The sequence below is a fragment of the Microcebus murinus genome, chromosome 1 (genome assembly GCF_040939455.1).
Source record: "Microcebus murinus isolate Inina chromosome 1, M.murinus_Inina_mat1.0, whole genome shotgun sequence".
Lineage (NCBI taxonomy): Eukaryota > Metazoa > Chordata > Mammalia > Primates > Cheirogaleidae > Microcebus > Microcebus murinus.
In genome coordinates, this window is record NC_134104.1 from 163,663,329 (window position 1) to 163,690,180 (window position 26,852).

Genomic DNA, 26,852 nt, shown 5'->3' on the forward strand with positions numbered 1-26,852 from the left:
CTCCCGCTGTGCCGTGGGGGCCCAGCCTGGTGTCTTCTCTGAGGCCCCGCGGCTGCCGCTCCCTGCAAGGGGATAGCCGCGGAGGTGGGGACCGCCTCCTCATGGGGACGTATACCCAGCTCTCCACGTCGGATTCCGGGGCTCTCTGTCCTGCCAGAAGGCCCAGCTGGCCTGCGGGTCCTTAGAGTGGCAAAAACATCCGAAAACTGAGATTGAGGGTCCGGTGGGTGTCTGCACTTTTGTGCTGGGCACCCCAGGGAGGCCCGGGGGCTGGCTGGACAACGCGGTCTGCTGGGCTGGGGGGGGGTTGGAGGAGCAACTGATGCCCTTTGCACTTTGGGTAGCAAGTGTCTGAGGTGTCTCTGGGCCCTGTGCCATGTGGGGGTGGGGGCGGGGGCGGGGCGGGGTGGGAGGAGGAGGAGGAGGAGGAGGAGGAGGAGGAGGAGGAGGAGGTGGGAAGGGCCGTGGCCTGCAGTCGTGTTCCCGGGGTGGCACAGCATGTGGCTTCTTCCACAGGCTGCTTGGCCTGGGCTCCCTGCACCTGGGCCTTTGGAGGACTGGCCCTGTGCTTGCCAACACTTCCTGCAGGGACCCAGAGCTGGGAGGTTGCATCTCTCAGCCCTGGGTCGGGCAGAGCCCCAGCGGGCCATGCCCACAACCTCTCTCAGCAGGGGTCCCCCAGAAGGCTCCTTTGGGACCAGGATTCTCTTGCGGGTGACTCTTTAAGGTCTGGCCCCTGGATGGAGGAGCACCAGGAGTAGAGGAGCAGGAAGGGGAAGGGGGTGGCCATGCGAGGGGACACTTTCAGGCCAAGTCCCAGCTTCAGTCTGATCCTCCTGGGAACCCCGGGGTGGACATCACACCTCCTGGTTGCCCCGCTCTGAGACAAGGAGCCGGGCTTCGCATTCCCACAGCAGCCAGTCGTGGGCTGAGGACACCTGGGGCGTTGGGAACTCCCTGGCTTCTCCTTGGTTTAACATCTGGAGCTGCTTGTGAATTGTGCCGCCACACACACCCGAGTGCAGGTGTCTTCTGCACAGACTGCGGGCCTCGCTCTTCTGAACGCCGCTAGCTCGCGACCCACCCACTGGTGAACCTGGTCAGGGTACTTTCTCTCAGGGGCAGACTCTGATCCGGGCGGGCTACCGGTGTCTCTGCTCCTTTCTTTCTTCCACTTCGGGAAAGGCTTCCTTACTGGGTGTGGAAATCTCCTATGCCTTTCCTCGCCTATTCTGTCAGCTCTAAAATTCTCTTTCAGTTGCCACCCTCACAGATGGATTAGGAAACTCTTTGCGGTGCACTCATTAGTGAAATGACCTCAATGACGCTGGAATCCAATATCTAATCGCCGATTTTTGGCGAGTCCACACGCCAGGGTGGTTGGGGTCCAATGCAGCCCCGGCCAGGCCCAGGCCCCTTGGACTGGGCCACAGGAGGACACAGAGGAGGGTCCCGGCCCCCACGGTAGCGGTGCGGGCAGTTCTCCAAGGGCTTGGGTGTTTTCCAGAGGGAGGAGATGGAGGGGACTGATTTCTTCAGCGCCCCACAAACCACGCCACCCCACCCCACCCATGGGACACATCCCGAGAGAGAGAGAGAGAGAGAGAGAGAGAGAGAGAGAGAGAGAGAGAGAGAGAGAGAGAGAGAGAGAGACACGCCCCATACACTGGCTCCCCTCCCCCGTGCGCTGTGCCCCAGCCCTGGCCCGGGGGAATAGGCGGCCGCCAGGCCACAGGGTGGGGGGCGCAGCTGAAAGGGGTTGTGGGGGAGGGCCGCCCCTGCCTGGGGTCAAAGGGCGAGCGCCCCGCCCCTCCCGCCCGTGCGCAGTCAGCGGCCCCGGCGCGCTGGGGGTGGGGGGCGGGGAGGTGAAGGAGGCCAGGCGAGGAGAGGAGGGGGGCTTGAAGGTCTCCACCTTGGCGGGTCCAGCCGTGGAGGCGCATCTTGTGTGAGTGTGAGTGAGTGAGTGAGTGTGAGTGTGAGTGTGTGTGTATACAGAGACAGCCCCCAACCCCGGCCCGCCGCTCCCTGCCCGCCCCGCCTGTCACCCCCGTCCCTCGGAGCCCGCGGGACCCGGCCGGCGGCGAACTCAACAGGCCCGGCCCGGCGCGGGGCCTGGGGCGGGAGGAGGCGGCGGGGAAGCGCAGAGAGGCTCGGCTTCTTGAGCGGGGCAGGGGCGCCCTCCGCCGTCCACGGCCACACCACCCCGAACGCGCCCGATCCCGTCTGGTCTCGGAAGCTAAGCAGGCTCGGGCCTGGTTAGAACTTGGATGGGAGACTGCCCGGGAATACCGGGTGCCGTAGGCTTCTTCTTCTTTTTTTTGCCTCTGGTTCTGTCGCGTTTCTGGGAGTGCGGGGGCGGCCCGGGGTGGGGGTGACCCCCACCCTCGGCGCCCCAGCCCGCACCGTGGGGCCTCCTCTTGTCCCGAGCCGTGACACCGCCGCCATGCGGCAGCATGCGTGGCTTCTGGACAGTCAGGTCTCAGACCAAAGGTCTGCTCTGTGGGAGCCGACACGCTGGAGGAAACCTTGAGAGTCTGAGAGGGGAGGGAGTTCCAGAGAAGGCCAGGATGTCATTTTGAGGGAGTATGTGACCAGAACTCCTCCCGTTGCTTTTGGGGTTCTATGGGCTACACGTAGGAATCTTTGGTGGTGGCACCTGATGTTCGGGGATCCGGAGTCACACCCAGACCTGCTCCACAGGCCTCCTTTTACTTTTCTCTTCGGATTCATTTTTTTTTTTTTTTTTTTGAGACAGAGTCTCGGTTTGTTGCCCAGGCTAGAGTGAGTGCCGTGGCGTCAGCCTAGCTCACAGCAACTTCAAACTCCTGGGCTCGAGTGATCCTTCTGCCTCAGCCTCCCGGGTAGCTGGGACTGCAGGCATGCGCCACCATGCCCCGCTAATTTTTTATATATATATCAGTTGGCCAATTAATTTCTTTCTATTTATAGTAGAGACGGGGTCTCGCTCTTGCTCAGGCTGGTTTTGAACTCCTGACCTTGAGCAATCCGCCCGCCTCGGCCTCCCAAGAGCTAGGATTACAGGCGTGAGCCACAGCGCCCGGCCGGATTCATTATTTTTAAAAAAGTGTCTCTTATCTCTATTATTGCATTTTCTTTTCTCTCTCTTTTCAAGCAGATGATGGGAGTCCAAGTGTTAAGGTGACATGTGTTGCCCGTGCCCCCCTCCCCCGCCCCGTGTTCTTATTCATTTACCTCTCATGTTGTTCCAGCATATTGTGGGGGCACCAATGTTAAGGTCGGGCGCGTTGCCCTCTCCCAGCCTCCCCCCTCGGGTCAGAGCTTCAAGTGCGCCCATCCCCCAGTGGGTGCGTACCCACCCCATTCCTAATGGATGTGTATGCCCATCCCCTCCCCCCACCCGCCCGACACCCACCCGAAGAAGGTGATTCCTCTGTGTCCACTTAGGTGTCCATCGGTTCGTACCCATTTGCTGGTGAGCGCGAGCACGTGGTGCTCGTGTGTCCATTCTTGGGATACTTGGCTTACTGGAACGGGTTCCAGCTCTGGCCAGGAGAACCACGAGAGGTGCCCCTCACCGCTGCTCCTCACAGCCGAATAGCACTCCGTGGTGTCCACGCGCCACATTTTATTTACCCACTCGTGGGTCGATGGGCACTCGGGTGGCTTCCAGGTCTTTGCGATTGTGACTTGTGCCCTGACACTAACCCTAACCCTTACCCAGCCCGTCTCCTCCACGGCCCCTGCCTGACTGACTCCTTCCCGCCCGGCCTATCACCTGTCACCGTCCTCTGCCCCTGCCTGACACGCTCCTCCCCGCCCGGGCCGTCACCGTCCTCGGCCCCTGCCTGACGGGGCTCCTCCGTCGCCTGGGCCTTCCAAGGGCTTGGTGTGGACGCTGGTTCCAGGACGCCCTCCCAGGAACCCGGTAGCAGGGCGGCCGCAGCGTCTCGCGCAACCCAACCGTCCGCCGGCTGGCCGCCGTGGCTAAGCGGCCTGCGGGGGACGTGCTCCCGCTGTGCCGTGGGGGCCCAGCCTGGTGTCTTCTCTGAGGCCCCGCGGCTGCCGCTCCCTGCAAGGGGATAGCCGCGGAGGTGGGGACCGCCTCCTCATGGGGACGTATACCCAGCTCTCCACGTCGGATTCCGGGGCTCTCTGTCCTGCCAGAAGGCCCAGCTGGCCTGCGGGTCCTTAGAGTGGCAAAAACATCCGAAAACTGAGATTGAGGGTCCGGTGGGTGTCTGCACTTTTGTGCTGGGCACCCCAGGGAGGCCCGGGGGCTGGCTGGACAACGCGGTCTGCTGGGCTGGGGGGGGGTTGGAGGAGCAACTGATGCCCTTTGCACTTTGGGTAGCAAGTGTCTGAGGTGTCTCTGGGCCCTGTGCCATGTGGGGGTGGGGGCGGGGGCGGGGCGGGGTGGGAGGAGGAGGAGGAGGAGGAGGAGGAGGAGGAGGAGGAGGAGGTGGGAAGGGCCGTGGCCTGCAGTCGTGTTCCCGGGGTGGCACAGCATGTGGCTTCTTCCACAGGCTGCTTGGCCTGGGCTCCCTGCACCTGGGCCTTTGGAGGACTGGCCCTGTGCTTGCCAACACTTCCTGCAGGGACCCAGAGCTGGGAGGTTGCATCTCTCAGCCCTGGGTCGGGCAGAGCCCCAGCGGGCCATGCCCACAACCTCTCTCAGCAGGGGTCCCCCAGAAGGCTCCTTTGGGACCAGGATTCTCTTGCGGGTGACTCTTTAAGGTCTGGCCCCTGGATGGAGGAGCACCAGGAGTAGAGGAGCAGGAAGGGGAAGGGGGTGGCCATGCGAGGGGACACTTTCAGGCCAAGTCCCAGCTTCAGTCTGATCCTCCTGGGAACCCCGGGGTGGACATCACACCTCCTGGTTGCCCCGCTCTGAGACAAGGAGCCGGGCTTCGCATTCCCACAGCAGCCAGTCGTGGGCTGAGGACACCTGGGGCGTTGGGAACTCCCTGGCTTCTCCTTGGTTTAACATCTGGAGCTGCTTGTGAATTGTGCCGCCACACACACCCGAGTGCAGGTGTCTTCTGCACAGACTGCGGGCCTCGCTCTTCTGAACGCCGCTAGCTCGCGACCCACCCACTGGTGAACCTGGTCAGGGTACTTTCTCTCAGGGGCAGACTCTGATCCGGGCGGGCTACCGGTGTCTCTGTTTGCTCCTTTCTTTCTTCCACTTCGGGAAAGGCTTCCTTACTGGGTGTGGAAATCTCCTATGCCTTTCCTCGCCTATTCTGTCAACTCTAAAATTCTCTTTCAGTTGCCACCCTCACAGATGGATTAGGAAACTCTTTGCGGTGCACTCATTAGTGAAATGACCTCAATGACGCTGGAATCCAATATCTAATCGCCGATTTTTGGCGAGTCCACACGCCAGGGTGGTTGGGGTCCAATGCAGCCCCGGCCAGGCCCAGGCCCCTTGGACTGGGCCACAGGAGGACACAGAGGAGGGTCCCGGCCCCCACGGTAGCGGTGCGGGCAGTTCTCCAAGGGCTTGGGTGTTTTCCAGAGGGAGGAGATGGAGGGGACTGATTTCTTCAGCGCCCCACAAACCACGCCACCCCACCCCACCCATGGGACACATCCCGAGAGAGAGAGAGAGAGAGAGAGAGAGAGAGAGAGAGAGAGAGAGAGAGAGAGAGAGAGAGAGAGAGACACGCCCCATACACTGGCTCCCCTCCCCCGTGCGCTGTGCCCCAGCCCTGGCCCGGGGGAATAGGCGGCCGCCAGGCCACAGGGTGGGGGGCGCAGCTGAAAGGGGTTGTGGGGGAGGGCCGCCCCTGCCTGGGGTCAAAGGGCGAGCGCCCCGCCCCTCCCGCCCGTGCGCAGTCAGCGGCCCCGGCGCGCTGGGGGTGGGGGGCGGGGAGGTGAAGGAGGCCAGGCGAGGAGAGGAGGGGGGCTTGAAGGTCTCCACCTTGGCGGGTCCAGCCGTGGAGGCGCATCTTGTGTGAGTGTGAGTGAGTGAGTGAGTGTGAGTGTGAGTGTGTGTGTATACAGAGACAGCCCCCAACCCCGGCCCGCCGCTCCCTGCCCGCCCCGCCTGTCACCCCCGTCCCTCGGAGCCCGCGGGACCCGGCCGGCGGCGAACTCAACAGGCCCGGCCCGGCGCGGGGCCTGGGGCGGGAGGAGGCGGCGGGGAAGCGCAGAGAGGCTCGGCTTCTTGAGCGGGGCAGGGGCGCCCTCCGCCGTCCACGGCCACACCACCCCGAACGCGCCCGATCCCGTCTGGTCTCGGAAGCTAAGCAGGCTCGGGCCTGGTTAGAACTTGGATGGGAGACTGCCCGGGAATACCGGGTGCCGTAGGCTTCTTCTTCTTTTTTTTGCCTCTGGTTCTGTCGCGTTTCTGGGAGTGCGGGGGCGGCCCGGGGTGGGGGTGACCCCCACCCTCGGCGCCCCAGCCCGCACCGTGGGGCCTCCTCTTGTCCCGAGCCGTGACACCGCCGCCATGCGGCAGCATGCGTGGCTTCTGGACAGTCAGGTCTCAGACCAAAGGTCTGCTCTGTGGGAGCCGACACGCTGGAGGAAACCTTGAGAGTCTGAGAGGGGAGGGAGTTCCAGAGAAGGCCAGGATGTCATTTTGAGGGAGTATGTGACCAGAACTCCTCCCGTTGCTTTTGGGGTTCTATGGGCTACACGTAGGAATCTTTGGTGGTGGCACCTGATGTTCGGGGATCCGGAGTCACACCCAGACCTGCTCCACAGGCCTCCTTTTACTTTTCTCTTCGGATTCATTTTTTTTTTTTTTTTTTTGAGACAGAGTCTCGGTTTGTTGCCCAGGCTAGAGTGAGTGCCGTGGCGTCAGCCTAGCTCACAGCAACTTCAAACTCCTGGGCTCGAGTGATCCTTCTGCCTCAGCCTCCCGGGTAGCTGGGACTGCAGGCATGCGCCACCATGCCCCGCTAATTTTTTATATATATATCAGTTGGCCAATTAATTTCTTTCTATTTATAGTAGAGACGGGGTCTCGCTCTTGCTCAGGCTGGTTTTGAACTCCTGACCTTGAGCAATCCGCCCGCCTCGGCCTCCCAAGAGCTAGGATTACAGGCGTGAGCCACAGCGCCCGGCCGGATTCATTATTTTTAAAAAAGTGTCTCTTATCTCTATTATTGCATTTTCTTTTCTCTCTCTTTTCAAGCAGATGATGGGAGTCCAAGTGTTAAGGTGACATGTGTTGCCCGTGCCCCCCTCCCCCGCCCCGTGTTCTTATTCATTTACCTCTCATGTTGTTCCAGCATATTGTGGGGGCACCAATGTTAAGGTCGGGCGCGTTGCCCTCTCCCAGCCTCCCCCCTCGGGTCAGAGCTTCAAGTGCGCCCATCCCCCAGTGGGTGCGTACCCACCCCATTCCTAATGGATGTGTATGCCCATCCCCTCCCCCCACCCGCCCGACACCCACCCGAAGAAGGTGATTCCTCTGTGTCCACTTAGGTGTCCATCGGTTCGTACCCATTTGCTGGTGAGCGTGAGCACGTGGTGCTCGTGTGTCCATTCTTGGGATACTTGGCTTACTGGAACGGGTTCCAGCTCTGGCCAGGAGAACCACGAGAGGTGCCCCCTCACCGCTGCTCCTCATAGCCGAATAGCACTCCGTGGTGTCCACGCGCCACATTTTATTTACCCACTCGTGGGTCGATGGGCACTCGGGTGGCTTCCAGGTCTTTGCGATTGTGACTTGTGCCCTGACACTAACCCTAACCCTTACCCAGCCCGTCTCCTCCACGGCCCCTGCCTGACTGACTCCTTCCCGCCCGGCCTATCACCTGTCACCGTCCTCTGCCCCTGCCTGACACGCTCGTCCCCGCCCGGGCCGTCACCGTCCTCGGCCCCTGCCTGACGGGGCTCCTCCGTCGCCTGGGCCTTCCAAGGGCTTGGTGTGGACGCTGGTTCCAGGACGCCCTCCCAGGAACCCGGTAGCAGGGCGGCCGCAGCGTCTCGCGCAACCCAACCGTCCGCCGGCTGGCCGCCGTCGCTAAGTGGCCTGCGGGGGACGTGCTCCCGCTGTGCCGTGGGGGCCCAGCCTGGTGTCTTCTCTGAGGCCCCGCGGCTGCCGCTCCCCGCAAGGGGATAGCCGCGGAGGTGGGGACCGCCTCCTCATGGGGACGTATACCCAGCTCTCCACGTCGGATTCCGGGGCTCTCTGTCCTGCCAGAAGGCCCAGCTGGCCTGCGGGTCCTTAGAGTGGCAAAAACATCCGAAAACTGAGATTGAGGGTCCGGTGGGTGTCTGCACTTTTGTGCTGGGCACCCCAGGGAGGCCCGGGGGCTGGCTGGACAACGCGGTCTGCTGGGCTGGGGGGGGGGTTGGAGGAGCAACTGATGCCCTTTGCACTTTGGGTAGCAAGTGTCTGAGGTGTCTCTGGGCCCTGTGCCATGTGGGGGTGGGGGCGGGGGCGGGGCGGGGTGGGAGGAGGAGGAGGAGGAGGAGGAGGAGGAGGAGGAGGAGGAGGTGGGAAGGGCCGTGGCCTGCAGTCGTGTTCCCCGGGGTGGCACAGCATGTGGCTTCTTCCACAGGCTGCTTGGCCTGGGCTCCCTGCACCTGGGCCTTTGGAGGACTGGCCCTGTGCTTGCCAACACTTCCTGCAGGGACCCAGAGCTGGGAGGTTGCATCTCTCAGCCCTGGGTCGGGCAGAGCCCCAGCGGGCCATGCCCACAACCTCTCTCAGCAGGGGTCCCCCAGAAGGCTCCTTTGGGACCAGGATTCTCTTGCGGGTGACTCTTTAAGGTCTGGCCCCTGGATGGAGGAGCACCAGGAGTAGAGGAGCAGGAAGGGGAAGGGGGTGGCCATGCGAGGGGACACTTTCAGGCCAAGTCCCAGCTTCAGTCTGATCCTCCTGGGAACCCCGGGGTGGACATCACACCTCCTGGTTGCCCCGCTCTGAGACAAGGAGCCGGGCTTCGCATTCCCACAGCAGCCAGTCGTGGGCTGAGGACACCTGGGGCGTTGGGAACTCCCTGGCTTCTCCTTGGTTTAACATCTGGAGCTGCTTGTGAATTGTGCCGCCACACACACCCGAGTGCAGGTGTCTTCTGCACAGACTGCGGGCCTCGCTCTTCTGAACGCCGCTAGCTCGCGACCCACCCACTGGTGAACCTGGTCAGGGTACTTTCTCTCAGGGGCAGACTCTGATCCGGGCGGGCTACCGGTGTCTCTGTTTGCTCCTTTCTTTCTTCCACTTCGGGAAAGGCTTCCTTACTGGGTGTGGAAATCTCCTATGCCTTTCCTCGCCTATTCTGTCAGCTCTAAAATTCTCTTTCAGTTGCCACCCTCACAGATGGATTAGGAAACTCTTTGCGGTGCACTCATTAGTGAAATGACCTCAATGACGCTGGAATCCAATATCTAATCGCCGATTTTTGGCGAGTCCACACGCCAGGGTGGTTGGGGTCCAATGCAGCCCCGGCCAGGCCCAGGCCCCTTGGACTGGGCCACAGGAGGACACAGAGGAGGGTCCCGGCCCCCACGGTAGCGGTGCGGGCAGTTCTCCAAGGGCTTGGGTGTTTTCCAGAGGGAGGAGATGGAGGGGACTGATTTCTTCAGCGCCCCACAAACCACGCCACCCCACCCCACCCATGGGACACATCCCGAGAGAGAGAGAGAGAGAGAGAGAGAGAGAGAGAGAGAGAGAGAGAGAGAGAGAGAGAGAGAGAGAGAGAGACACGCCCCATACACTGGCTCCCCTCCCCCGTGCGCTGTGCCCCAGCCCTGGCCCGGGGGAATAGGCGGCCGCCAGACACTGGCTCCCCTCCCCCGTGCGCTGTGCCCCAGCCCTGGCCCGGGGGAATAGGCGGCCGCCAGGCCACAGGGTGGGGGGCGCAGCTGAAAGGGGTTGTGGGGGAGGGCCGCCCCTGGCTGGGGTCAAAGGGCGAGCGCCCCGCCCCTCCCGCCCGTGCGCAGTCAGCGGCCCCGGCGCGCTGGGGGTGGGGGGCGGGGAGGTGAAGGAGGCCAGGCGAGGAGAGGAGGGGGGCTTGAAGGTCTCCACCTTGGCGGGTCCAGCCGTGGAGGCGCATCTTGTGTGAGTGTGAGTGAGTGAGTGAGTGTGAGTGTGAGTGTGTGTGTATACAGAGACAGCCCCCAACCCCGGCCCGCCGCTCCCTGCCCGCCCCGCCTGTCACCCCCGTCCCTCGGAGCCCGCGGGACCCGGCCGGCGAACTCAACAGGCCCGGCCCGGCGCGGGGCCTGGGGCGGGAGGAGGCGGCGGGGAAGCGCAGAGAGGCTCGGCTTCTTGAGCGGGGCAGGGGCGCCCTCCGCCGTCCACGGCCACACCACCCCGAACGCGCCCGATCCCGTCTGGTCTCGGAAGCTAAGCAGGCTCGGGCCTGGTTAGAACTTGGATGGGAGACCGCCCGGGAATACCGGGTGCCGTAGGCTTCTTCTTTTTTTTTTTGCCTCTGGTTCTGTCGCGTTTCTGGGAGTGCGGGGGCGGCCCGGGGTGGGGGTGACCCCCACCCTCGGCGCCCGCCGCGGTGCCTGGCGCCCCAGCCCGCACCGTGGGGCCTCCTCTTGTCCCGAGCCGTGACACCGCCGCCACGCGGCAGCATGCGTGGCTTCTGGACAGTCAGGTCTCAGACCAAAGGTCTGCTCTGTGGGAGCCGACACGCTGGAGGAAACCTTGAGAGTCTGAGAGGGGAGGGAGTTCCAGAGAAGGCCAGGATGTCATTTTGAGGGAGTATGTGACCAGAACTCCTCCCGTTGCTTTTGGGGTTCTATGGGCTACACGTAGGAATCTTTGGTGGTGGCACCTGATGTTCGGGGATCCGGAGTCACACCCAGACCTGCTCCACAGGCCTCCTTTTACTTTTCTCTTCGGATTCATTTTTTTTTTTTTTTTTTTTGAGACAGAGTCTCGGTTTGTTGCCCAGGCTAGAGTGAGTGCCGTGGCGTCAGCCTAGCTCACAGCAACTTCAAACTCCTGGGCTCGAGTGATCCTTCTGCCTCAGCCTCCCGGGTAGCTGGGACTGCAGGCATGCGCCACCATGCCCCGCTAATTTTTTATATATATATCAGTTGGCCAATTAATTTCTTTCTATTTATAGTAGAGACGGGGTCTCGCTCTTGCTCAGGCTGGTTTTGAACTCCTGACCTTGAGCAATCCGCCCGCCTCGGCCTCCCAAGAGCTAGGATTACAGGCGTGAGCCACAGCGCCCGGCCGGATTCATTATTTTTAAAAAAGTGTCTCTTATCTCTATTATTGCATTTTCTTTTCTCTCTCTTTTCAAGCAGATGATGGGAGTCCAAGTGTTAAGGTGACATGTGTTGCCCGTGCCCCCCTCCCCCGCCCCGTGTTCTTATTCATTTACCTCTCATGTTGTTCCAGCATATTGTGGGGGCACCAATGTTAAGGTCGGGCGCGTTGCCCTCTCCCAGCCTCCCCCCTCGGGTCAGAGCTTCAAGTGCGCCCATCCCCCAGTGGGTGCGTACCCACCCCATTCCTAATGGATGTGTATGCCCATCCCCTCCCCCCCACCCGCCCGACACCCACCCGAAGAAGGTGATTCCTCTGTGTCCACTTAGGTGTCCATCGGTTCGTACCCATTTGCTGGTGAGCGCGAGCACGTGGTGCTCGTGTGTCCATTCTTGGGATACTTGGCTTACTGGAACGGGTTCCAGCTCTGGCCAGGAGAACCACGAGAGGTGCCCCCTCACCGCTGCTCCTCATAGCCGAATAGCACTCCGTGGTGTCCACGCGCCACATTTTATTTACCCACTCGTGGGTCGATGGGCACTCGGGTGGCTTCCAGGTCTTTGCGATTGTGACTTGTGCCCTGACACTAACCCTAACCCTTACCCAGCCCGTCTCCTCCACGGCCCCTGCCTGACTGACTCCTTCCCGCCCGGCCTATCACCTGTCACCGTCCTCTGCCCCTGCCTGACACGCTCGTCCCCGCCCGGGCCGTCACCGTCCTCGGCCCCTGCCTGACGGGGCTCCTCCGTCGCCTGGGCCTTCCAAGGGCTTGGTGTGGACGCTGGTTCCAGGACGCCCTCCCAGGAACCCGGTAGCAGGGCGGCCGCAGCGTCTCGCGCAACCCAACCGTCCGCCGGCTGGCCGCCGTCGCTAAGTGGCCTGCGGGGGACGTGCTCCCGCTGTGCCGTGGGGGCCCAGCCTGGTGTCTTCTCTGAGGCCCCGCGGCTGCCGCTCCCCGCAAGGGGATAGCCGCGGAGGTGGGGACCGCCTCCTCATGGGGACGTATACCCAGCTCTCCACGTCGGATTCCGGGGCTCTCTGTCCTGCCAGAAGGCCCAGCTGGCCTGCGGGTCCTTAGAGTGGCAAAAACATCCGAAAACTGAGATTGAGGGTCCGGTGGGTGTCTGCACTTTTGTGCTGGGCACCCCAGGGAGGCCCGGGGGCTGGCTGGACAACGCGGTCTGCTGGGCTGGGGGGGGGGTTGGAGGAGCAACTGATGCCCTTTGCACTTTGGGTAGCAAGTGTCTGAGGTGTCTCTGGGCCCTGTGCCATGTGGGGGTGGGGGCGGGGGGCGGGGCGGGGTGGGAGGAGGAGGAGGAGGAGGAGGAGGAGGAGGAGGAGGAGGTGGGAAGGGCCGTGGCCTGCAGTCGTGTTCCCCGGGGTGGCACAGCATGTGGCTTCTTCCACAGGCTGCTTGGCCTGGGCTCCCTGCACCTGGGCCTTTGGAGGACTGGCCCTGTGCTTGCCAACACTTCCTGCAGGGACCCAGAGCTGGGAGGTTGCATCTCTCAGCCCTGGGTCGGGCAGAGCCCCAGCGGGCCATGCCCACAACCTCTCTCAGCAGGGGTCCCCCAGAAGGCTCCTTTGGGACCAGGATTCTCTTGCGGGTGACTCTTTAAGGTCTGGCCCCTGGATGGAGGAGCACCAGGAGTAGAGGAGCAGGAAGGGGAAGGGGGTGGCCATGCGAGGGGACACTTTCAGGCCAAGTCCCAGCTTCAGTCTGATCCTCCTGGGAACCCCGGGGTGGACATCACACCTCCTGGTTGCCCCGCTCTGAGACAAGGAGCCGGGCTTCGCATTCCCACAGCAGCCAGTCGTGGGCTGAGGACACCTGGGGCGTTGGGAACTCCCTGGCTTCTCCTTGGTTTAACATCTGGAGCTGCTTGTGAATTGTGCCGCCACACACACCCGAGTGCAGGTGTCTTCTGCACAGACTGCGGGCCTCGCTCTTCTGAACGCCGCTAGCTCGCGACCCACCCACTGGTGAACCTGGTCAGGGTACTTTCTCTCAGGGGCAGACTCTGATCCGGGCGGGCTACCGGTGTCTCTGTTTGCTCCTTTCTTTCTTCCACTTCGGGAAAGGCTTCCTTACTGGGTGTGGAAATCTCCTATGCCTTTCCTCGCCTATTCTGTCAGCTCTAAAATTCTCTTTCAGTTGCCACCCTCACAGATGGATTAGGAAACTCTTTGCGGTGCACTCATTAGTGAAATGACCTCAATGACGCTGGAATCCAATATCTAATCGCCGATTTTTGGCGAGTCCACACGCCAGGGTGGTTGGGGTCCAATGCAGCCCCGGCCAGGCCCAGGCCCCTTGGACTGGGCCACAGGAGGACACAGAGGAGGGTCCCGGCCCCCACGGTAGCGGTGCGGGCAGTTCTCCAAGGGCTTGGGTGTTTTCCAGAGGGAGGAGATGGAGGGGACTGATTTCTTCAGCGCCCCCACAAACCACGCCACCCCACCCCACCCATGGGACACATCCCGAGAGAGAGAGAGAGAGAGAGAGAGAGAGAGAGAGAGAGAGAGAGAGAGAGAGAGAGAGAGAGAGAGAGAGACACGCCCCATACACTGGCTCCCCTCCCCCGTGCGCTGTGCCCCAGCCCTGGCCCGGGGGAATAGGCGGCCGCCAGACACTGGCTCCCCTCCCCCGTGCGCTGTGCCCCAGCCCTGGCCCGGGGGAATAGGCGGCCGCCAGGCCACAGGGTGGGGGGCGCAGCTGAAAGGGGTTGTGGGGGAGGGCCGCCCCTGGCTGGGGTCAAAGGGCGAGCGCCCCGCCCCTCCCGCCCGTGCGCAGTCAGCGGCCCCGGCGCGCTGGGGGTGGGGGGCGGGGAGGTGAAGGAGGCCAGGCGAGGAGAGGAGGGGGGCTTGAAGGTCTCCACCTTGGCGGGTCCAGCCGTGGAGGCGCATCTTGTGTGAGTGTGAGTGAGTGAGTGAGTGTGAGTGTGAGTGTGTGTGTATACAGAGACAGCCCCCAACCCCGGCCCGCCGCTCCCTGCCCGCCCCGCCTGTCACCCCCGTCCCTCGGAGCCCGCGGGACCCGGCCGGCGAACTCAACAGGCCCGGCCCGGCGCGGGGCCTGGGGCGGGAGGAGGCGGCGGGGAAGCGCAGAGAGGCTCGGCTTCTTGAGCGGGGCAGGGGCGCCCTCCGCCGTCCACGGCCACACCACCCCGAACGCGCCCGATCCCGTCTGGTCTCGGAAGCTAAGCAGGCTCGGGCCTGGTTAGAACTTGGATGGGAGACCGCCCGGGAATACCGGGTGCCGTAGGCTTCTTCTTTTTTTTTTTGCCTCTGGTTCTGTCGCGTTTCTGGGAGTGCGGGGGCGGCCCGGGGTGGGGGTGACCCCCACCCTCGGCGCCCGCCGCGGTGCCTGGCGCCCCAGCCCGCACCGTGGGGCCTCCTCTTGTCCCGAGCCGTGACACCGCCGCCACGCGGCAGCATGCGTGGCTTCTGGACAGTCAGGTCTCAGACCAAAGGTCTGCTCTGTGGGAGCCGACACGCTGGAGGAAACCTTGAGAGTCTGAGAGGGGAGGGAGTTCCAGAGAAGGCCAGGATGTCATTTTGAGGGAGTATGTGACCAGAACTCCTCCCGTTGCTTTTGGGGTTCTATGGGCTACACGTAGGAATCTTTGGTGGTGGCACCTGATGTTCGGGGATCCGGAGTCACACCCAGACCTGCTCCACAGGCCTCCTTTTACTTTTCTCTTCGGATTCATTTTTTTTTTTTTTTTTTTTTGAGACAGAGTCTCGGTTTGTTGCCCAGGCTAGAGTGAGTGCCGTGGCGTCAGCCTAGCTCACAGCAACTTCAAACTCCTGGGCTCGAGTGATCCTTCTGCCTCAGCCTCCCGGGTAGCTGGGACTGCAGGCATGCGCCACCATGCCCCGCTAATTTTTTATATATATATCAGTTGGCCAATTAATTTCTTTCTATTTATAGTAGAGACGGGGTCTCGCTCTTGCTCAGGCTGGTTTTGAACTCCTGACCTTGAGCAATCCGCCCGCCTCGGCCTCCCAAGAGCTAGGATTACAGGCGTGAGCCACAGCGCCCGGCCGGATTCATTATTTTTAAAAAAGTGTCTCTTATCTCTATTATTGCATTTTCTTTTCTCTCTCTTTTCAAGCAGATGATGGGAGTCCAAGTGTTAAGGTGACATGTGTTGCCCGTGCCCCCCTCCCCCGCCCCGTGTTCTTATTCATTTACCTCTCATGTTGTTCCAGCATATTGTGGGGGCACCAATGTTAAGGTCGGGCGCGTTGCCCTCTCCCAGCCTCCCCCCTCGGGTCAGAGCTTCAAGTGCGCCCATCCCCCAGTGGGTGCGTACCCACCCCATTCCTAATGGATGTGTATGCCCATCCCCTCCCCCCACCCGCCCGACACCCACCCGAAGAAGGTGATTCCTCTGTGTCCACTTAGGTGTCCATCGGTTCGTACCCATTTGCTGGTGAGCGCGAGCACGTGGTGCTCGTGTGTCCATTCTTGGGATACTTGGCTTACTGGAACGGGTTCCAGCTCTGGCCAGGAGAACCACGAGAGGTGCCCCCTCACCGCTGCTCCTCATAGCCGAATAGCACTCCGTGGTGTCCACGCGCCACATTTTATTTACCCACTCGTGGGTCGATGGGCACTCGGGTGGCTTCCAGGTCTTTGCGATTGTGACTTGTGCCCTGACACTAACCCTAACCCTTACCCAGCCCGTCTCCTCCACGGCCCCTGCCTGACTGACTCCTTCCCGCCCGGCCTATCACCTGTCACCGTCCTCTGCCCCTGCCTGACACGCTCCTCCCCGCCCGGGCCGTCACCGTCCTCGGCCCCTGCCTGACGGGGCTCCTCCGTCGCCTGGGCCTTCCAAGGGCTTGGTGTGGACGCTGGTTCCAGGACGCCCTCCCAGGAACCCGGTAGCAGGGCGGCCGCAGCGTCTCGCGCAACCCAACCGTCCGCCGGCTGGCCGCCGTCGCTAAGTGGCCTGCGGGGGACGTGCTCCCGCTGTGCCGTGGGGGCCCAGCCTGGTGTCTTCTCTGAGGCCCCGCGGCTGCCGCTCCCCGCAAGGGGATAGCCGCGGAGGTGGGGACCGCCTCCTCATGGGGACGTACACCCAGCTCTCCACGTCGGATTCCGGGGCTCTCTGTCCTGCCAGAAGGCCCAGCTGGCCTGCGGGTCCTTAGAGTGGCAAAAACATCCGAAAACTGAGATTGAGGGTCCGGTGGGTGTCTGCACTTTTGTGCTGGGCACCCCAGGGAGGCCCGGGGGCTGGCTGGACAACGCGGTCTGCTGGGCTGGGGGGGGGGTTGGAGGAGCAACTGATGCCCTTTGCACTTTGGGTAGCAAGTGTCTGAGGTGTCTCTGGGCCCTGTGCCATGTGGGGGTGGGGGCGGGGGCGGGGCGGGGTGGGAGGAGGAGGAGGAGGAGGAGGAGGAGGAGGAGGAGGAGGAGGTGGGAAGGGCCGTGGCCTGCAGTCGTGTTCCCCGGGGTGGCACAGCATGTGGCTTCTTCCACAGGCTGCTTGGCCTGGGCTCCCTGCACCTGGGCCTTTGGAGGACTGGCCCTGTGCTTGCCAACACTTCCTGCAGGGACCCAGAGCTGGGAGGTTGCATCTCTCAGCCCTGGGTCGGGCAGAGCCCCAGCGGGCCATGCCCACAACCTCTCTCAGCAGGGGTCCCCCAGAAGGCTCCTTTGGGACCAGGATTCTCTTGCGGGTGACTCTTTAAGGTCTGGCCCCTGGATGGAGGAGCACCAGGAGTAGAGGAGCAGGAAGGGGAAGGGGGTGGCCATGCGAGGGGACACTTTCAGGCCAAGTCCCAGCTTCAGTCTGATCCTCCTGGGAACCCCGGGGTGGACATCACACCTCCTGGTTGCCCCGCTCTGAGACAAGGAGCCGGGCTTCGCATTCCCACAGCAGCCAGTCGTGGGCTGAGGACACCTGGGGCGTTGGGAACTCCCTGGCTTCTCCTTGGTTTAACATCTGGAGCTGCTTGTGAATTGTGCCGCCACACACACCCGAGTGCAGGTGTCTTCTGCACAGACTGCGGGCCTCGCTCTTCTGAACGCCGCTAGCTCGCGACCCACCCACTGGTGAACCTGGTCAGGGTACTTTCTCTCAGGGGCAGACTCTGATCCGGGCGGGCTACCGGTGTCTCTGTTTGCTCCTTTCTTTCTTCCACTTCGGGAAAGGCTTCCTTACTGGGTGTGGAAATCTCCTATGCCTTTCCTCGCCTATTCTGTCAGCTCTAAAATTCTCTTTCAGTTGCCACCCTCACAGATGGATTAGGAAACTCTTTGCGGTGCACTCATTAGTGAAATGACCTCAATGACGCTGGAATCCAATATCTAATCGCCGATTTTTGGCGAGTCCACACGCCAGGGTGGTTGGGGTCCAATGCAGCCCCGGCCAGGCCCAGGCCCCTTGGACTGGGCCACAGGAGGACACAGAGGAGGGTCCCGGCCCCCACGGTAGCGGTGCGGGCAGTTCTCCAAGGGCTTGGGTGTTTTCCAGAGGGAGGAGATGGAGGGGACTGATTTCTTCAGCGCCCCACAAACCACGCCACCCCACCCCACCCATGGGACACATCCCGAGAGAGAGAGAGAGAGAGAGAGAGAGAGAGAGAGAGAGAGAGACACGCCCCATACACTGGCTCCCCTCCCCCGTGCGCTGTGCCCCAGCCCTGGCCCGGGGGAATAGGCGGCCGCCAGACACTGGCTCCCCTCCCCCGTGCGCTGTGCCCCAGCCCTGGCCCGGGGGAATAGGCGGCCGCCAGGCCACAGGGTGGGGGGCGCAGCTGAAAGGGGTTGTGGGGGAGGGCCGCCCCTGGCTGGGGTCAAAGGGCGAGCGCCCCGCCCCTCCCGCCCGTGCGCAGTCAGCGGCCCCGGCGCGCTGGGGGTGGGGGGCGGGGAGGTGAAGGAGGCCAGGCGAGGAGAGGAGGGGGGCTGGAAGGTCTCCACCTTGGCGGGTCCAGCCGTGGAGGCGCATCTTGTGTGAGTGTGAGTGAGTGAGTGAGTGTGAGTGTGAGTGTGTGTGTATACAGAGACAGCCCCCAACCCCGGCCCGCCGCTCCCTGCCCGCCCCGCCTGTCACCCCCGTCCCTCGGAGCCCGCGGGACCCGGCCGGCGAACTCAACAGGCCCGGCCCGGCGCGGGGCCTGGGGCGGGAGGAGGCGGCGGGGAAGCGCAGAGAGGCTCGGCTTCTTGAGCGGGGCAGGGGCGCCCTCCGCCGTCCACGGCCACACCACCCCGAACGCGCCCGATCCCGTCTGGTCTCGGAAGCTAAGCAGGCTCGGGCCTGGTTAGAACTTGGATGGGAGACCGCCCGGGAATACCGGGTGCCGTAGGCTTCTTCTTTTTTTTTTTGCCTCTGGTTCTGTCGCGTTTCTGGGAGTGCGGGGGCGGCCCGGGGTGGGGGTGACCCCCACCCTCGGCGCCCGCCGCGGTGCCTGGCGCCCCAGCCCGCACCGTGGGGCCTCCTCTTGTCCCGAGCCGTGACACCGCCGCCACGCGGCAGCATGCGTGGCTTCTGGACAGTCAGGTCTCAGACCAAAGGTCTGCTCTGTGGGAGCCGACACGCTGGAGGAAACCTTGAGAGTCTGAGAGGGGAGGGAGTTCCAGAGAAGGCCAGGATGTCATTTTGAGGGAGTATGTGACCAGAACTCCTCCCGTTGCTTTTGGGGTTCTATGGGCTACACGTAGGAATCTTTGGTGGTGGCACCTGATGTTCGGGGATCCGGAGTCACACCCAGACCTGCTCCACAGGCCTCCTTTTACTTTTCTCTTCGGATTCATTTTTTTTTTTTTTTTTTTTTGAGACAGAGTCTCGGTTTGTTGCCCAGGCTAGAGTGAGTGCCGTGGCGTCAGCCTAGCTCACAGCAACTTCAAACTCCTGGGCTCGAGTGATCCTTCTGCCTCAGCCTCCCGGGTAGCTGGGACTGCAGGCATGCGCCACCATGCCCCGCTAATTTTTTATATATATATCAGTTGGCCAATTAATTTCTTTCTATTTATAGTAGAGACGGGGTCTCGCTCTTGCTCAGGCTGGTTTTGAACTCCTGACCTTGAGCAATCCGCCCACCTCGGCCTCCCAAGAGCTAGGATTACAGGCGTGAGCCACAGCGCCCGGCCGGATTCATTATTTTTAAAAAAGTGTCTCTTATCTCTATTATTGCATTTTCTTTTCTCTCTCTTTTCAAGCAGATGATGGGAGTCCAAGTGTTAAGGTGACATGTGTTGCCCGTGCCCCCCTCCCCCGCCCCGTGTTCTTATTCATTTACCTCTCATGTTGTTCCAGCATATTGTGGGGGCACCAATGTTAAGGTCGGGCGCGTTGCCCTCTCCCAGCCTCCCCCCTCGGGTCAGAGCTTCAAGTGCGCCCATCCCCCAGTGGGTGCGTACCCACCCCATTCCTAATGGATGTGTATGCCCATCCCCTCCCCCCACCCGCCCGACACCCACCCGAAGAAGGTGATTCCTCTGTGTCCACTTAGGTGTCCATCGGTTCGTACCCATTTGCTGGTGAGCGCGAGCACGTGGTGCTCGTGTGTCCATTCTTGGGATACTTGGCTTACTGGAACGGGTTCCAGCTCTGGCCAGGAGAACCACGAGAGGTGCCCCCTCACCGCTGCTCCTCATAGCCGAATAGCACTCCGTGGTGTCCACGCGCCACATTTTATTTACCCACTCGTGGGTCGATGGGCACTCGGGTGGCTTCCAGGTCTTTGCGATTGTGACTTGTGCCCTGACACTAACCCTAACCCTTACCCAGCCCGTCTCCTCCACGGCCCCTGCCTGACTGACTCCTTCCCGCCCGGCCTATCACCTGTCACCGTCCTCTGCCCCTGCCTGACACGCTCGTCCCCGCCCGGGCCGTCACCGTCCTCGGCCCCTGCCTGACGGGGCTCCTCCGTCGCCTGGGCCTTCCAAGGGCTTGGTGTGGACGCTGGTTCCAGGACGCCCTCCCAGGAACCCGGTAGCAGGGCGGCCGCAGCGTCTCGCGCAACCCAACCGTCCGCCGGCTGGCCGCCGTCGCTAAGTGGCCTGCGGGGGACGTGCTCCCGCTGTGCCGTGGGGGCCCAGCCTGGTGTCTTCTCTGAGGCCCCGCGGCTGCCGCTCCCCGCAAGGGGATAGCCGCGGAGGTGGGGACCGCCTCCTCATGGGGACGTATACCCAGCTCTCCACGTCGGATTCCGGGGCTCTCTGTCCTGCCAGAAGGCCCAGCTGGCCTGCGGGTCCTTAGAGTGGCAAAAACATCCGAAAACTGAGATTGAGGGTCCGGTGGGTGTCTGCACTTTTGTGCTGGGCACCCCAGGGAGGCCCGGGGGCTGGCTGGACAACGCGGTCTGCTGGGCTGGGGGGGGGGTTGGAGGAGCAACTGATGCCCTTTGCACTTTGGGTAGCAAGTGTCTGAGGTGTCTCTGGGCCCTGTGCCATGTGGGGGTGGGGGCGGGGGCGGGGCGGGGTGGGAGGAGGAGGAGGAGGAGGAGGAGGAGGAGGAGGAGGAGGAGGTGGGAAGGGCCGTGGCCTGCAGTCGTGTTCCCCGGGGTGGCACAGCATGTGGCTTCTTCCACAGGCTGCTTGGCCTGGGCTCCCTGCACCTGGGCCTTTGGAGGACTGGCCCTGTGCTTGCCAACACTTCCTGCAGGGACCCAGAGCTGGGAGGTTGCATCTCTCAGCCCTGGGTCGGGCAGAGCCCCAGCGGGCCATGCCCACAACCTCTCTCAGCAGGGGTCCCCCAGAAGGCTCCTTTGGGACCAGGATTCTCTTGCGGGTGACTCTTTAAGGTCTGGCCCCTGGATGGAGGAGCACCAGGAGTAGAGGAGCAGGAAGGGGAAGGGGGTGGCCATGCGAGGGGACACTTTCAGGCCAAGTCCCAGCTTCAGTCTGATCCTCCTGGGAACCCCGGGGTGGACATCACACCTCCTGGTTGCCCCGCTCTGAGACAAGGAGCCGGGCTTCGCATTCCCACAGCAGCCAGTCGTGGGCTGAGGACACCTGGGGCGTTGGGAACTCCCTGGCTTCTCCTTGGTTTAACATCTGGAGCTGCTTGTGAATTGTGCCGCCACACACACCCGAGTGCAGGTGTCTTCTGCACAGACTGCGGGCCTCGCTCTTCTGAACGCCGCTAGCTCGCGACCCACCCACTGGTGAACCTGGTCAGGGTACTTTCTCTCAGGGGCAGACTCTGATCCGGGCGGGCTACCGGTGTCTCTGTTTGCTCCTTTCTTTCTTCCACTTCGGGAAAGGCTTCCTTACTGGGTGTGGAAATCTCCTATGCCTTTCCTCGCCTATTCTGTCAGCTCTAAAATTCTCTTTCAGTTGCCACCCTCACAGATGGATTAGGAAACTCTTTGCGGTGCACTCATTAGTGAAATGACCTCAATGACGCTGGAATCCAATATCTAATCGCCGATTTTTGGCGAGTCCACACGCCAGGGTGGTTGGGGTCCAATGCAGCCCCGGCCAGGCCCAGGCCCCTTGGACTGGGCCACAGGAGGACACAGAGGAGGGTCCCGGCCCCCACGGTAGCGGTGCGGGCAGTTCTCCAAGGGCTTGGGTGTTTTCCAGAGGGAGGAGATGGAGGGGACTGATTTCTTCAGCGCCCCACAAACCACGCCACCCCACCCCACCCATGGGACACATCCCGAGAGAGAGAGAGAGAGAGAGAGAGAGAGAGAGAGAGAGAGAGAGAGAGAGAGAGAGAGAGAGAGAGAGAGAGAGAGAGAGACACGCCCCATACACTGGCTCCCCTCCCCCGTGCGCTGTGCCCCAGCCCTGGCCCGGGGGAATAGGCGGCCGCCAGGCCACAGGGTGGGGGGCGCAGCTGAAAGGGGTTGTGGGGGAGGGCCGCCCCTGGCTGGGGTCAAAGGGCGAGCGCCCCGCCCCTCCCGCCCGTGCGCAGTCAGCGGCCCCGGCGCGCTGGGGGTGGGGGGCGGGGAGGTGAAGGAGGCCAGGCGAGGAGAGGAGGGGGGCTTGAAGGTCTCCACCTTGGCGGGTCCAGCCGTGGAGGCGCATCTTGTGTGAGTGTGAGTGAGTGAGTGAGTGTGAGTGTGAGTGTGTGTGTATACAGAGACAGCCCCCAACCCCGGCCCGCCGCTCCCTGCCCGCCCCGCCTGTCACCCCCGTCCCTCGGAGCCCGCGGGACCCGGCCGGCGAACTCAACAGGCCCGGCCCGGCGCGGGGCCTGGGGCGGGAGGAGGCGGCGGGGAAGCGCAGAGAGGCTCGGCTTCTTGAGCGGGGCAGGGGCGCCCTCCGCCGTCCACGGCCACACCACCCCGAACGCGCCCGATCCCGTCTGGTCTCGGAAGCTAAGCAGGCTCGGGCCTGGTTAGAACTTGGATGGGAGACCGCCCGGGAATACCGGGTGCCGTAGGCTTCTTCTTTTTTTTTTTGCCTCTGGTTCTGTCGCGTTTCTGGGAGTGCGGGGGCGGCCCGGGGTGGGGGTGACCCCCACCCTCGGCGCCCGCCGCGGTGCCTGGCGCCCCAGCCCGCACCGTGGGGCCTCCTCTTGTCCCGAGCCGTGACACCGCCGCCACGCGGCAGCATGCGTGGCTTCTGGACAGTCAGGTCTCAGACCAAAGGTCTGCTCTGTGGGAGCCGACACGCTGGAGGAAACCTTGAGAGTCTGAGAGGGGAGGGAGTTCCAGAGAAGGCCAGGATGTCATTTTGAGGGAGTATGTGACCAGAACTCCTCCCGTTGCTTTTGGGGTTCTATGGGCTACACGTAGGAATCTTTGGTGGTGGCACCTGATGTTCGGGGATCCGGAGTCACACCCAGACCTGCTCCACAGGCCTCCTTTTACTTTTCTCTTCGGATTCATTTTTTTTTTTTTTTTTTTGAGACAGAGTCTCGGTTTGTTGCCCAGGCTAGAGTGAGTGCCGTGGCGTCAGCCTAGCTCACAGCAACTTCAAACTCCTGGGCTCGAGTGATCCTTCTGCCTCAGCCTCCCGGGTAGCTGGGACTGCAGGCATGCGCCACCATGCCCCGCTAATTTTTTATATATATATCAGTTGGCCAATTAATTTCTTTCTATTTATAGTAGAGACGGGGTCTCGCTCTTGCTCAGGCTGGTTTTGAACTCCTGACCTTGAGCAATCCGCCCGCCTCGGCCTCCCAAGAGCTAGGATTACAGGCGTGAGCCACAGCGCCCGGCCGGATTCATTATTTTTAAAAAAGTGTCTCTTATCTCTATTATTGCATTTTCTTTTCTCTCTCTTTTCAAGCAGATGATGGGAGTCCAAGTGTTAAGGTGACATGTGTTGCCCGTGCCCCCCTCCCCCGCCCCGTGTTCTTATTCATTTACCTCTCATGTTGTTCCAGCATATTGTGGGGGCACCAATGTTAAGGTCGGGCGCGTTGCCCTCTCCCAGCCTCCCCCCTCGGGTCAGAGCTTCAAGTGCGCCCATCCCCCAGTGGGTGCGTACCCACCCCATTCCTAATGGATGTGTATGCCCATCCCCTCCCCCCACCCGCCCGACACCCACCCGAAGAAGGTGATTCCTCTGTGTCCACTTAGGTGTCCATCGGTTCGTACCCATTTGCTGGTGAGCGCGAGCACGTGGTGCTCGTGTGTCCATTCTTGGGATACTTGGCTTACTGGAACGGGTTCCAGCTCTGGCCAGGAGAACCACGAGAGGTGCCCCCTCACCGCTGCTCCTCATAGCCGAATAGCACTCCGTGGTGTCCACGCGCCACATTTTATTTACCCACTCGTGGGTCGATGGGCACTCGGGTGGCTTCCAGGTCTTTGCGATTGTGACTTGTGCCCTGACACTAACCCTAACCCTTACCCAGCCCGTCTCCTCCACGGCCCCTGCCTGACTGACTCCTTCCCGCCCGGCCTATCACCTGTCACCGTCCTCTGCCCCTGCCTGACACGCTCGTCCCCGCCCAGGCCGTCACCGTCCTCGGCCCCTGCCTGACGGGGCTCCTCCGTCGCCTGGGCCTTCCAAGGGCTTGGTGTGGACGCTGGTTCCAGGACGCCCTCCCAGGAACCCGGTAGCAGGGCGGCCGCAGCGTCTCGCGCAACCCAACCGTCCGCCGGCTGGCCGCCGTCGCTAAGTGGCCTGCGGGGGACGTGCTCCCGCTGTGCCGTGGGGGCCCAGCCTGGTGTCTTCTCTGAGGCCCCGCGGCTGCCGCTCCCCGCAAGGGGATAGCCGCGGAGGTGGGGACCGCCTCCTCATGGGGACGTACACCCAGCTCTCCACGTCGGATTCCGGGGCTCTCTGTCCTGCCAGAAGGCCCAGCTGGCCTGCGGGTCCTTAGAGTGGCAAAAACATCCGAAAACTGAGATTGAGGGTCCGGTGGGTGTCTGCACTTTTGTGCTGGGCACCCCAGGGAGGCCCGGGGGCTGGCTGGACAACGCGGTCTGCTGGGCTGGGGGGGGGTTGGAGGAGCAACTGATGCCCTTTGCACTTTGGGTAGCAAGTGTCTGAGGTGTCTCTGGGCCCTGTGCCATGTGGGGGTGGGGGCGGGGGCGGGGCGGGGTGGGAGGAGGAGGAGGAGGAGGAGGAGGAGGAGGAGGAGGAGGAGGAGGTGGGAAGGGCCGTGGCCTGCAGTCGTGTTCCCCGGGGTGGCACAGCATGTGGCTTCTTCCACAGGCTGCTTGGCCTGGGCTCCCTGCACCTGGGCCTTTGGAGGACTGGCCCTGTGCTTGCCAACACTTCCTGCAGGGACCCAGAGCTGGGAGGTTGCATCTCTCAGCCCTGGGTCGGGCAGAGCCCCAGCGGGCCATGCCCACAACCTCTCTCAGCAGGGGTCCCCCAGAAGGCTCCTTTGGGACCAGGATTCTCTTGCGGGTGACTCTTTAAGGTCTGGCCCCTGGATGGAGGAGCACCAGGAGTAGAGGAGCAGGAAGGGGAAGGGGGTGGCCATGCGAGGGGACACTTTCAGGCCAAGTCCCAGCTTCAGTCTGATCCTCCTGGGAACCCCGGGGTGGACATCACACCTCCTGGTTGCCCCGCTCTGAGACAAGGAGCCGGGCTTCGCATTCCCACAGCAGCCAGTCGTGGGCTGAGGACACCTGGGGCGTTGGGAACTCCCTGGCTTCTCCTTGGTTTAACATCTGGAGCTGCTTGTGAATTGTGCCGCCACACACACCCGAGTGCAGGTGTCTTCTGCACAGACTGCGGGCCTCGCTCTTCTGAACGCCGCTAGCTCGCGACCCACCCACTGGTGAACCTGGTCAGGGTACTTTCTCTCAGGGGCAGACTCTGATCCGGGCGGGCTACCGGTGTCTCTGTTTGCTCCTTTCTTTCTTCCACTTCGGGAAAGGCTTCCTTACTGGGTGTGGAAATCTCCTATGCCTTTCCTCGCCTATTCTGTCAGCTCTAAAATTCTCTTTCAGTTGCCACCCTCACAGATGGATTAGGAAACTCTTTGCGGTGCACTCATTAGTGAAATGACCTCAATGACGCTGGAATCCAATATCTAATCGCCGATTTTTGGCGAGTCCACACGCCAGGGTGGTTGGGGTCCAATGCAGCCCCGGCCAGGCCCAGGCCCCTTGGACTGGGCCACAGGAGGACACAGAGGAGGGTCCCGGCCCCCACGGTAGCGGTGCGGGCAGTTCTCCAAGGGCTTGGGTGTTTTCCAGAGGGAGGAGATGGAGGGGACTGATTTCTTCAGCGCCCCACAAACCACGCCACCCCACCCCACCCATGGGACACATCCCGAGAGAGAGAGAGAGAGAGAGAGAGAGAGAGAGAGAGAGAGAGAGAGAGAGAGAGAGAGAGAGAGAGAGAGACACGCCCCATACACTGGCTCCCCTCCCCCGTGCGCTGTGCCCCAGCCCTGGCCCGGGGGAATAGGCGGCCGCCAGACACTGGCTCCCCTCCCCCGTGCGCTGTGCCCCAGCCCTGGCCCGGGGGAATAGGCGGCCGCCAGGCCACAGGGTGGGGGGCGCAGCTGAAAGGGGTTGTGGGGGAGGGCCGCCCCTGGCTGGGGTCAAAGGGCGAGCGCCCCGCCCCTCCCGCCCGTGCGCAGTCAGCGGCCCCGGCGCGCTGGGGGTGGGGGGCGGGGAGGTGAAGGAGGCCAGGCGAGGAGAGGAGGGGGGCTTGAAGGTCTCCACCTTGGCGGGTCCAGCCGTGGAGGCGCATCTTGTGTGAGTGTGAGTGAGTGAGTGAGTGTGAGTGTGAGTGTGTGTGTATACAGAGACAGCCCCCAACCCCGGCCCGCCGCTCCCTGCCCGCCCCGCCTGTCACCCCCGTCCCTCGGAGCCCGCGGGACCCGGCCGGCGAACTCAACAGGCCCGGCCCGGCGCGGGGCCTGGGGCGGGAGGAGGCGGCGGGGAAGCGCAGAGAGGCTCGGCTTCTTGAGCGGGGCAGGGGCGCCCTCCGCCGTCCACGGCCACACCACCCCGAACGCGCCCGATCCCGTCTGGTCTCGGAAGCTAAGCAGGCTCGGGCCTGGTTAGAACTTGGATGGGAGACCGCCCGGGAATACCGGGTGCCGTAGGCTTCTTCTTTTTTTTTTTGCCTCTGGTTCTGTCGCGTTTCTGGGAGTGCGGGGGCGGCCCGGGGTGGGGGTGACCCCCACCCTCGGCGCCCGCCGCGGTGCCTGGCGCCCCAGCCCGCACCGTGGGGCCTCCTCTTGTCCCGAGCCGTGACACCGCCGCCACGCGGCAGCATGCGTGGCTTCTGGACAGTCAGGTCTCAGACCAAAGGTCTGCTCTGTGGGAGCCGACACGCTGGAGGAAACCTTGA

At 62.9% G+C, this 26,852-nt stretch overlaps 7 pseudogenes; all 7 read left to right on the forward strand.

The window, feature by feature from the left end:
- Positions 1-2,185: 2,185 nt before the first annotated feature.
- LOC142874815 (uncharacterized) lies at positions 2,186-2,304 on the forward strand (annotated as a pseudogene).
- Positions 2,305-6,178: 3,874 nt separating this feature from the next.
- On the forward strand, positions 6,179-6,297 carry LOC142874816 (uncharacterized; annotated as a pseudogene).
- Positions 6,298-10,240: 3,943 nt separating this feature from the next.
- LOC142874742 (uncharacterized) lies at positions 10,241-10,359 on the forward strand (annotated as a pseudogene).
- Positions 10,360-14,322: 3,963 nt separating this feature from the next.
- LOC142874753 (uncharacterized) lies at positions 14,323-14,441 on the forward strand (annotated as a pseudogene).
- A 3,936-nt stretch (positions 14,442-18,377) lies between these two features.
- LOC142874764 (uncharacterized) lies at positions 18,378-18,496 on the forward strand (annotated as a pseudogene).
- Positions 18,497-22,405: 3,909 nt separating this feature from the next.
- LOC142874772 (uncharacterized) lies at positions 22,406-22,524 on the forward strand (annotated as a pseudogene).
- A 3,964-nt stretch (positions 22,525-26,488) lies between these two features.
- LOC142874773 (uncharacterized) lies at positions 26,489-26,607 on the forward strand (annotated as a pseudogene).
- The last annotated feature ends 245 nt before the right edge of the window (positions 26,608-26,852 follow it).